Source organism: Palaemon carinicauda, chromosome 36, assembly GCF_036898095.1.
Source record: "Palaemon carinicauda isolate YSFRI2023 chromosome 36, ASM3689809v2, whole genome shotgun sequence".
Lineage (NCBI taxonomy): Eukaryota > Metazoa > Arthropoda > Malacostraca > Decapoda > Palaemonidae > Palaemon > Palaemon carinicauda.
In genome coordinates this window covers 72,913,380-72,923,379 of record NC_090760.1, presented here as the reverse complement: position 1 = coordinate 72,923,379, position 10,000 = coordinate 72,913,380, and positions in this window count along the sequence as shown.

Genomic DNA, 10,000 nt, shown 5'->3' with positions numbered 1-10,000 from the left:
CAGAATTATTAAAAATGTCATGCAACATGCATAACGAACTAATTGAACGACAGTGTCAAAGATTAATATCAAGATCAGGAATCCGTAAGTTATTGTCCAACAAATTAAGATGAGAATCGGTAGCTGAAGACCAGGCCGGAGAACAATACTCGAAACAAGGTAGAATGAAAGAATTAATACACTTCAGAATAGATTGATCAACAAGAATCTTGAAAGACTCTTAATAAGCCAATTTTTTGTGCAATTGAAGAAGACAAAAGACCCAATGTGTTTCTCAAAAGTAAATTTGTAATAGACAATCACACCTAAAATTTTAAGTCATACAGTTACAGAACATTATCAATGCTGAGATCTGGATGCTGAGGAAATATTCTCGAACGAACATTTCAGCTCGAAACTGGGATAGAAATGTTTTTGGACGATAAGTGGCGATATTTAGCATAGAAACAGAGATCCAAAATGGATTTCCATTCTGTGCTATTGACTGGACATATTTTCCCATATAAATGCCCCGAACACGTCATTGCAAGGACCCGAAGAATATGTTATCTCATTGAATGAAAAAATACAGCATGTCGTGGGAAACTGAAGCTTTGGGACTCAAAATTGAAAACTGGCAGAATAGATGCATTTATTAAGTTGGGAGAGTTCTTGGAAGATACAGATTCCTTGCAATTAATTACATGGGGAGTATAATGAGTGCACATTTAGATAGCCTGCGTCTGAGGATGGAAGAATATATCCCTGGAATTAACCAACTCAACTACGCTTCTGTTCAGAATCCATTCACATATGACACTAAACATGTCAGAAAAACCAAATTGACTCGAGAAATACTTAGATATAAAAGCAAGCAACCTCACATAAATGGAATTTAAATACATGAAATTATCTACATTTTGGATTAGCCATTACAGAGAGTTGCATCTTTACCATTTGGTTCATGTGTGAGGCCGGACTTTCAGCTCTTTTGATTATCCGAAGCGAGCAGAGAAATAGATTGAAACCAGAAAATGATCTAAAATTCTCTGAAATAATCTCCAACCTAAGTTGTCATTTTTCACAATGCTGAAGATTTATTTAAGTAAATACATATATTTTTCCCACTAATTTTCATCTGGTGTAATCATTTACATGATATTATTTTATCTATAGATTTATTTGTCATTTCCTACACCGCCCCTGATGAACATTATTTCAATTATATACTCAATTATTTCAGCGTTATTATATGTATGCCTTTCTGTTTATCGTCATTTTCAACAGAATTAATCGTACTTCTTGATAAATTTGTTTCAATAATAATTGAAAAAAAAAAAACGGAAGGTTGAACCAAATAAGTTCTTTTTTACATTATGTTCAAAATAATAGTTAATTGGGGACCCGCTGGCCTAGATGTTATATCATATTTTAATGATAGTTTTTATATAATTTATTAGATAATAATTAAAATTATACTAATAATATTGATGATTGGGACATTGGAAATCATGACGTTGATACTTCATGATGATGATGATGATGATGATGACGATTATATATAGTAATAATAATAATAATAATAATAATAATAATAATAATAAATATATAATTAATAATAACAATGATAATAAATATAGTAATAATAATAATAATAATAATAATAGTAATTATAATAATAATGATAATAATAAAAATTACAATAATAATAATAATAATAATAATAATAATAAAGATAATAATAAGATAACAACAACAATAATAATAATAATAAAGATAATAATAATAATAATAATAATAATAATAATAATAATAATAATAAAACTAGATTTATTATAAAACCTAAATTTCAAGATCATAATTTTGCCTTTTTACCACAAAAACTACCAAAATACTAAAATGCACATAATATACCCAGATGATGCAGCTTTAAAGTCTTTTGTTTAAACCCAAAAAGAAGTTTTAATCTGCAAGGAATTTCTTAAGAAAGCTGAGAACTCTCGGGAGAAGCACAGCAAAAGTTTTATTCTTCCTTTTGGAGGAGAGAGAGAGAGAGAGAGAGAGAGAGAGAGAGAGAGAGAGAACAAAAATTCAAATCAACACACTGGCTATATATATATATATATATACATATATATATATACTGTATATAAATATATATTCAAATCAACACACTGGCTATATAATATATATATATATATATATATATATTCAAATCAACACACTGGCTATATATATACATACATACATATATATATATATATATATATGTAAGGAGGTGTATGTTGCGTTTATGGGTCTGGAGAAAGCGTATGAGAGAGTTGATAGGGAAGCAATGTGGAATGTGATGAGGTTATATGGAGTTGGTGGAAGGTTGTTGCAAGCAGTGAAAAGTTTCTACAAAGGTAGTAAAGCATGTGTTAGGATAGGAAATAAAGTGAGTGATTGGTTTCCGGTGAGAGTGGGGCTGAGACAGGGATGTGTGATGTCGCTGTGGTTGTTTAACTTGTATGTTGATGGAGTGGTGAGAGAGGTGAATGCTCGAGTGCTTGGACGAGGATTAAAACTGGTAGACAACAATGACCATGAATGGGAGGTAATTCAGTTGTTGTTTGCGGATGATACTGTACTGGTTGCAGACGCGGAAGAGAAGCTTGGCCGATTAGTGGCAGAATTTGGAAGGGTGTGTGAGAGAAGGAAGTTTAGAGTTAATGTAGGTAAGAGTAAGGTTATGAGATGTACGAGAAGGGAAGGTGGTGCGAGGTTGAATGTCATGTTGAATGGAGAGTTACTTGAGGAGGTGGATCAGATTAAGTACTTGGGGTCTGTTGTTGCAGCAAATGGTGGAGTGGAAGCAGATGTATGTCAGAGAGTGAATGAAGGATGCAAAGTGTTGGGGGCAGATAAAGGAGTAGTAAAAAATAGAGGGTTGGGCATGAATGTAAAGAGAGTTCTGTATGAGAAAGTAATTGTACCAACTGTGATGTATGGATCGGAGTTGTTGGGAATGAAAGTGACAGAGAGACAGAAATTGAATGTGTTTGAGATGAAATGTCTAAGGAGTATGGCTGGTGTATCTCGAGTAGATAGGGTTAGGAATGAAGTAGTGAGGGTGAGAACGGGTGTAAGAAATGAGTTAGCGGCTAGAGTGGATATGAATGTGTTGAGGTGGTTTGGCATGTTGAGAGAATGGAGAAAGGCTGTCTGCTAAAGAAGGTGATGAATGCAAGAGTTGATGGGAGAAGTACAAGAGTAAGGCCAAGGTTTGGGTGGATGGATGGAGTGAAGGAAGCTCTGGGTGATAGGAGGATAGATGTGAGAGAGGCAAGAGAGCATGCTAGAAATAGGAATGAGATGGTGAGCGATTGTGACGCAGTTCCGGTAGGGCCCTGCTGCTGCCTCCGATGCCTTAGATGACCACGGAGGTAGCAGCAGTAGGGGATTCAGCATTATGAAGCTTCATCTGTGGTGGATAATGTGGGAGGTTGGGCTGTGGCACCCCTAGCAGTACCACCCGAACTCGGTTGAATCCCTTGTCAGGCTGGGAGGAATGTAGAGAGGAGAGGTCCCCTTTTCTGTTTCAGTTGTTTGATGTCGGCGACTCCCCAAAATTGGGGGAAGTGCCTTGGTATATGTATGTGTATATATATATATATATATATATATACACAGAATATTTATGTATATAAATAAACATACAGACATATACATACACAAACACACACACACACACACACACACATATAATATATATATATATGTGTGTGTATGTGTATGTATATATATATATATATATATAATGTATCAATCATTCACTCTTAAATTCTCACGAACAGGGATTAATTAAAACGAAATATAGGAAACAGAAAACAGACAAAATATTTCATCACAATCAAACGAAAATACGAATCAACTCCACATATAGTCAAAATACATAAGAAAATAAAAAACCTTCCACACTGCCGTTTATTGAAAATCTTTAACAAGAAGCAAGACTTTACAGATAGAGGAGAAGAAAAGGGAATATCCCCCCCCCCCCGGCCCCCCTAAGGCTTACGGCAGAGTAACGACAGGAATGCCAATGAACTCCTGGAAACAGAGGGTCGTAGCCCCCTCCCTTATCCAGATTCCCCGATGGAAAAATACCGCTGGAAAGAAGCTATGATAAGGTCGATGGTGTATATTTTTCGGGAAAAGGGAAGAATGGAAGTATAAAAATGATACAAAAGGGAATATAGATATTGGTAAAAACTTATGGGATGACACCCCTGCAAATGATATATTGGCAATATATGGTTATTGGAAAGAAGATAAGGTATGGGTGGAAATGGAATGAAAGCCGAGGATGAAAAACAAAAAAAAAAAAATGTAAAAGGAATGACTTAATACTTTGTACGCCTTTCCGTCAATAGACGTAGGAGGAGATGATGATGATGATGATGATGAAGGTGATGGTTTTGAGGATAATATATATATATATATATATATACATATATATATATATATATATATATGTATGTATATATATAGGATTATACAGTATATGTATATATATATATATATATATACACATATATATAATATATATATATATATATGTATGTATGTATATATATATATATATATAACATACATATGCAAATATATACAAACACCTCCTTTTTTGCATTCCTTCTAACAAACAAATAAATAAAACCATGTATATGTATATAATATATATATATATATATATATATATACATATATAATATATATATATATATATATATATACACATCATGACCCATGGAAAGACTGTAATTACCCTCTATATCTTAGCACACAAGAGGAGGGGGGGAGGGTAGAACATTTGATTATTCCCTTTTTTTGTGGAGGCAAATTATGCAAATTTAGAAATGTGACAATTCCACATGAATAAATTTAAGTGTTAGCATATTTTCTCAGTCGTCTACCAAAAATGAGATGGAAATTTGTATTGAGATTTCATTTTACACAACGTCGAAGATTCCTAGAACTTGAATAAAAAAATGAAAAATAAATTGAAAAAAAAAAGAAAAAAAGGTTTGGTTCATTTTACTCTGTAGACTGGAATTACTACATCAATGGTCATCGACGGAGTCAATTTCTACTACATAATACTTTCCAATTCGCCGTTTTTTTTTTCTCTCTTTTTGTCAAATACTTTCCAGTAGGGTTTGACAAAAGGATTTTCCGATTCCATAAATCTGAATCGTGTTGTCCATTGAAAAGATACTAAAAATCATATCAATTTCACTCGTGTCACCGATCAAAGGAGAGAGAGAGAGAGAGAGAGAGAGAGAGAGAGAGAAACAATACATCCCATAATATTTCTTAGTGCTGTCAGTGTGCCTCAGATGGTGGACTGTAGGCATTCCCCCTACCTGTTCCTCCTCCTTTACCTTCTACATTCCCTCTATTCCCCTTTCGTTACTCAATGGCCTCCCAGGCCTTAGCGAGAGAGAGAGAGAGAGAGAGAGAGAGAGAGAGAGAAAAAAAAAAAAACAAGATAAATGCAACTGTAAGCAACGCACAAAAGCAACAGCTATTAACAATTGCACAGAGAAAACTATTAATAATATCAACAAATATATTCAATCCTGCAGGTCAAGGGTCAGATCAAATGAAGAGCGCCTTCGTCCTCAAGTAGAGTAACCCTCCATCAGTACAAGTGGGAGGTCAACACGTATCAAGTACAATTTCGCAAAGCTAACTTCAGCAGAGCAAACTCTGGTCTTAATTCGGGAGTTTCGCAAGTTGGATTTATACCATTCATCGTGTTATAGAATAATGGGGATGAACATACGCACATTGAATGAGAACAGTAACTAATGTCTTGTGTGTGTGTGTGAGAGAGAGAGAGAGAGAGAGAGAGAGAGAGAGAGAGACCTTTTTTCAGGCAAGCGGTATTTGTTTGAATAAGAAGTGTAAACAGTAACTAATGTCTTGTGAGAAAGAGAGAGAGAGAGAGAGAGAGAGAGAGAGAGAGAGACCTTTTTTCAGGCAAGCGGTATTTGTTTGAATAAGAAGTGTAAACAGTAACTAATGTCTTGTGTTAGAGAGAGAGAGAGAGAGAGAGAGAGAGAGAGAGAAAGAGACCTTTTTTCAGGCAAGCGGTATTTGTTTGAATAAGAAGTGTAAACAGTAACTAATGTCTTGTGAGAGAGAGAGAGAGAGAGTGAGAGAGAGAGAGAGAGAGAGAGAGAGAGAAAGACCTTTTTTCAGGCAAGCGGTATTTGTTTGAATAAGAAGTGTAAACAGTAACTAATGTCTTGTGAGAGAGAGAGAGAGAGAGAGAGAGAGAGAGAGAAAGACCTTTTTTCAGGCAAGCGGTATTTGTTTGAATAAGAAGTGTAAACAGTAACTAATGTCTTGTGTTAGAGAGAAAGAGAGAGAGAGAGAGAGAGAGAGAGAGAGCGAGAGAGAGAGAGAGAGAGAGACCTTTTTCAGGCAAGCGGTATTTGTTTGAATAAGAAGTGTAAACAGTAACTAATGTTTTGTGAGAGAGAGAGAGAGAGAGAGAGAGAGAGAGAGACCTTTTTTCAGGCAAGCGGTATTTGTTTGAATAAGAAGTGTAAACAGTAACTAATGTTTAGTGAGAGAGAGAGAGAGAGAGAGAGAGAGAGAGAGAGAGAGACCTTTTTTTCAGGCAAGCGGTATTTGTTTGAATAAGAAGTGTAAACAGTAACTAATGTTTTGTGAGAGAGAGAGAGAGAGAGAGAGAGAGAGAGAGAGAGACCTTTTTTCAGGCAAGCGGTATTTGTTTGAATAAGAAGTGTAAACAGTAACTAATGTTTTGTGAGAGAGAGAGAGAGAGAGAGAGAGAGAGAGAGAGAGACCTTTTTTCAGGCAAGCGGTATTTGTTTGAATAAGAAGTGTAAACAGTAACTAATGTCTTGTGAGAAAGAGAGAGAGAGAGAGAGAGAGAGAGAGAGAGAGAGACCTTTTTTCAGGCAAGCGGTATTTGTTTGAATAAGAAGTGTAAACAGTAACTAATGTCTTGTGTTAGAGAGAGAGAGAGAGAGAGAGAGAGAGAGAGAGAGCGAGAGAGAGAGAGAGAGAGACCTTTTTTCAGGCAAGCGGTATTTGTTTGAATAAGAAGTGTAAACAGTAACTAATGTCTTGTGAGAGAGAGAGAGAGAGAGAGAGAGAGAGAGAGAGAGAAAGACCTTTTTTCAGGCTAGCGGTATTTGTTTGAATAAGAAGTGTAAACAGTAACTAATGTCTTGTGAGAGAGAGAGAGAGAGATAGAGAGAGAGAGAGAGAGAGAGAGAGAGAGAAAGACCTTTTTCAGGCAAGCGGTATTTGTTTGAATAAGAAGTGTAAACAGTAACTAATGTCTTGTGTTAGAGAGAGAGAGAGAGAGAGAGAGAGAGAGAGAGCGAGAGAGAGAGAGAGAGAGAGAGAGAGAGACCTTTTTTCAGGCAAGCGGTATTTGTTTGAATAAGAAGTGTAAACAGTAACTAATGTTTTGTGAGAGAGAGAGAGAGAGAGAGAGAGAGAGAGAGAGAGCCTTATTGCCTTATTTTTTGTTTGGGTTTCCCCAGGTCCCTCAGTGTGAGGCACCTCGTATATCCACCAGAGAGTTGCTAATACATCTTCCGGTGTATTTTGCATCTTCCAGTCTTGGATGGTCTGGGATGCATCTTAGGTATTTATCGAGCTGATTTTTAAACGCATCTACGCTCACTCCTGATATGTTTCTTAGATGAGCTGGCAGCACATTAAATAGTCGCTGCATTATCGATGCTGGTGCGTAGTGGATTAATGTCCTGTGCGCCTTTCTCAGTTTACCTGGAATGCTTTTTGGCACTATTAATCTACCTCGGCTTGCTCTTTCTGATACTTTAAGCTCCATGATGTTTTCAGCAATTCCTTCTATTTGCTTCCATGCTTGTATTATCATGTAGCGTTCTCTTCTCCTTTCTAGACTGTATAGTTTTTAAAAATTGCAGTCTTTCCCAGTAATCAAGGTCCTTAACTTCTTCTATTCTAGCAGTATAGGACCTTTGTACACTCTCTATTTGCGCAATATCCTTTTGGTAGTGTGGGGTACCATATCACATTGCAGTACTCGAGTGTACTACGCACATAAGTTTTGTAAAGCATAATCATGTGTTCAGCTTTTCTTGTTTTAAAGTGTCTGAATAACATTCCCATTTTTGCTTTACATTTAGCCAACAGTGTTGCTATTTGGTCGTTGCATAACATATTCCTATTTAAAATTACACCAAGGTCTTTAATTGCTTCCTTGTTTGTGATTGTCTCATTATTAGGTCCCTTGTATGCATACACCATTCCTTCTCTGTTTCCATAATTTATTGATTCGAATTTATCGGAGTTAAATACCATCCTATTTATCTCCGCCCATTCATATATTTGTTTAGATCTCTTGTAGTGAGTTCCTATCTTCATCACAAGTAATTTCTCTACTTATTCTTGTGTCATCGGCGAAACTTCTCACTACGGAGTTTTCAACATCACAGTCTATGTCTGAGATCATAATAACAAATAGCAGTGCAGCTAATACCGTACCTTGGGGCACACCAGATATTACCTGGGCTTCATCTGATTTCTCGTCATTTGCAACCACTATCTGTTTTCTGTTTTGCAGGAATTCTTTTACCCATTTCCTATCTTTCCCACAATATTATGCTTTTCTCATTTTTTTCTCCAATATGTTATGGTCTACCTTGTCAAAGGCTTTTGCAAAATCTAGATAGATCACATCTGTGTCTTTTTCATTTATCATATTATTGTATATGTTTTCATAGTGAGCTATCAGTTGGGTCTGTGTACTTTTTCCAGGTACGAAACCGTGTTGACCCATATTAAACAAATTATTTTTGACCAAATGGTTCATTATTTTCTTTTTTATTACCCTCTCATACACTTTCATAATATGTGATGTTAGACTAACAGGTCTATAATTGCTTGCCTCTAGTCTTGATCCACTTTTGAAGATAGGGGTTTATATAAGCTAATTTATGTTTAACATATATCTCGCTCATATCTATACTCTGTCTTAGCAGTATTGCAAGTGGCTTCGCGATAGTGTTTGCAGTTTTTTTAACAAAATCGCTGGAACTCCATCTGGTCCGGCTGCCGATCCATTTTAATTTCGTTTATAGCCGTGACAATATCTGCTTCATTAATATCTATATCCGTTAGATATTCAACATTTTCTTCTCTCATTTCTGTTTCATTATTCTCATTCGCAATTCTTGGCGTGAACTCACTCTCATATTTTTCTGCTAATATGTTGCATATTTCCTTTTTTTCATTCGTTAGCCGTCCTTCAATTCTTAGAGGGCCTATTTCTATTCTCCTTTTATTCATCTTTTTTGCATAGGAGTAAAGTACTTTGGGGTTTCTTTTTATATTTTGAAGTGTCCTTTCTTCTAAGTCCCTTTTTTCATTTTCTTTCGACTGCATAATCTTTTGTTCTGCATTTTCTATCTTACATTTTATTTCCCTCATTTTCCACACATTTTTTTCTTTTGCAAGATTTTTCTTCCACTTTTTAATTTTCTGAAATAAGATCCTTCTGTCTCTTGGTATGCACGTCTTTTGTTTATTGTTTTTTTTCGGTACATATTTTTCAACAATTTTCTCCAGTATTTTGTACAGTATATCCGTATTTACCTGTATATTATCACTTATAAATACATTTTTCCATTCTTTATTCAGTTCTTCATTTATTTCTGACCATTTTATATTCTTACTGTAAAAGTTATATTTTCCATATCCTTCCCAAAGTTTTGTGCTTTTATTAATTCTGTGATCACTTGCTTTGGAATGAACTATCAATTCTATGACATTGTGGTCTGAAATTCCCGTGTTATACACTATTATTTCTTTAACATAATTCACCTCATTCACAAATACTAGATCTAGACATTTTCCTTTCTTGTTGGAATGTGGTTTATTTGTTGCATATTATGTTCTAATAGCATATCTTGAAGCTTTTCAAATTGCCTCTTATCTTCTGCGCTACTATTAC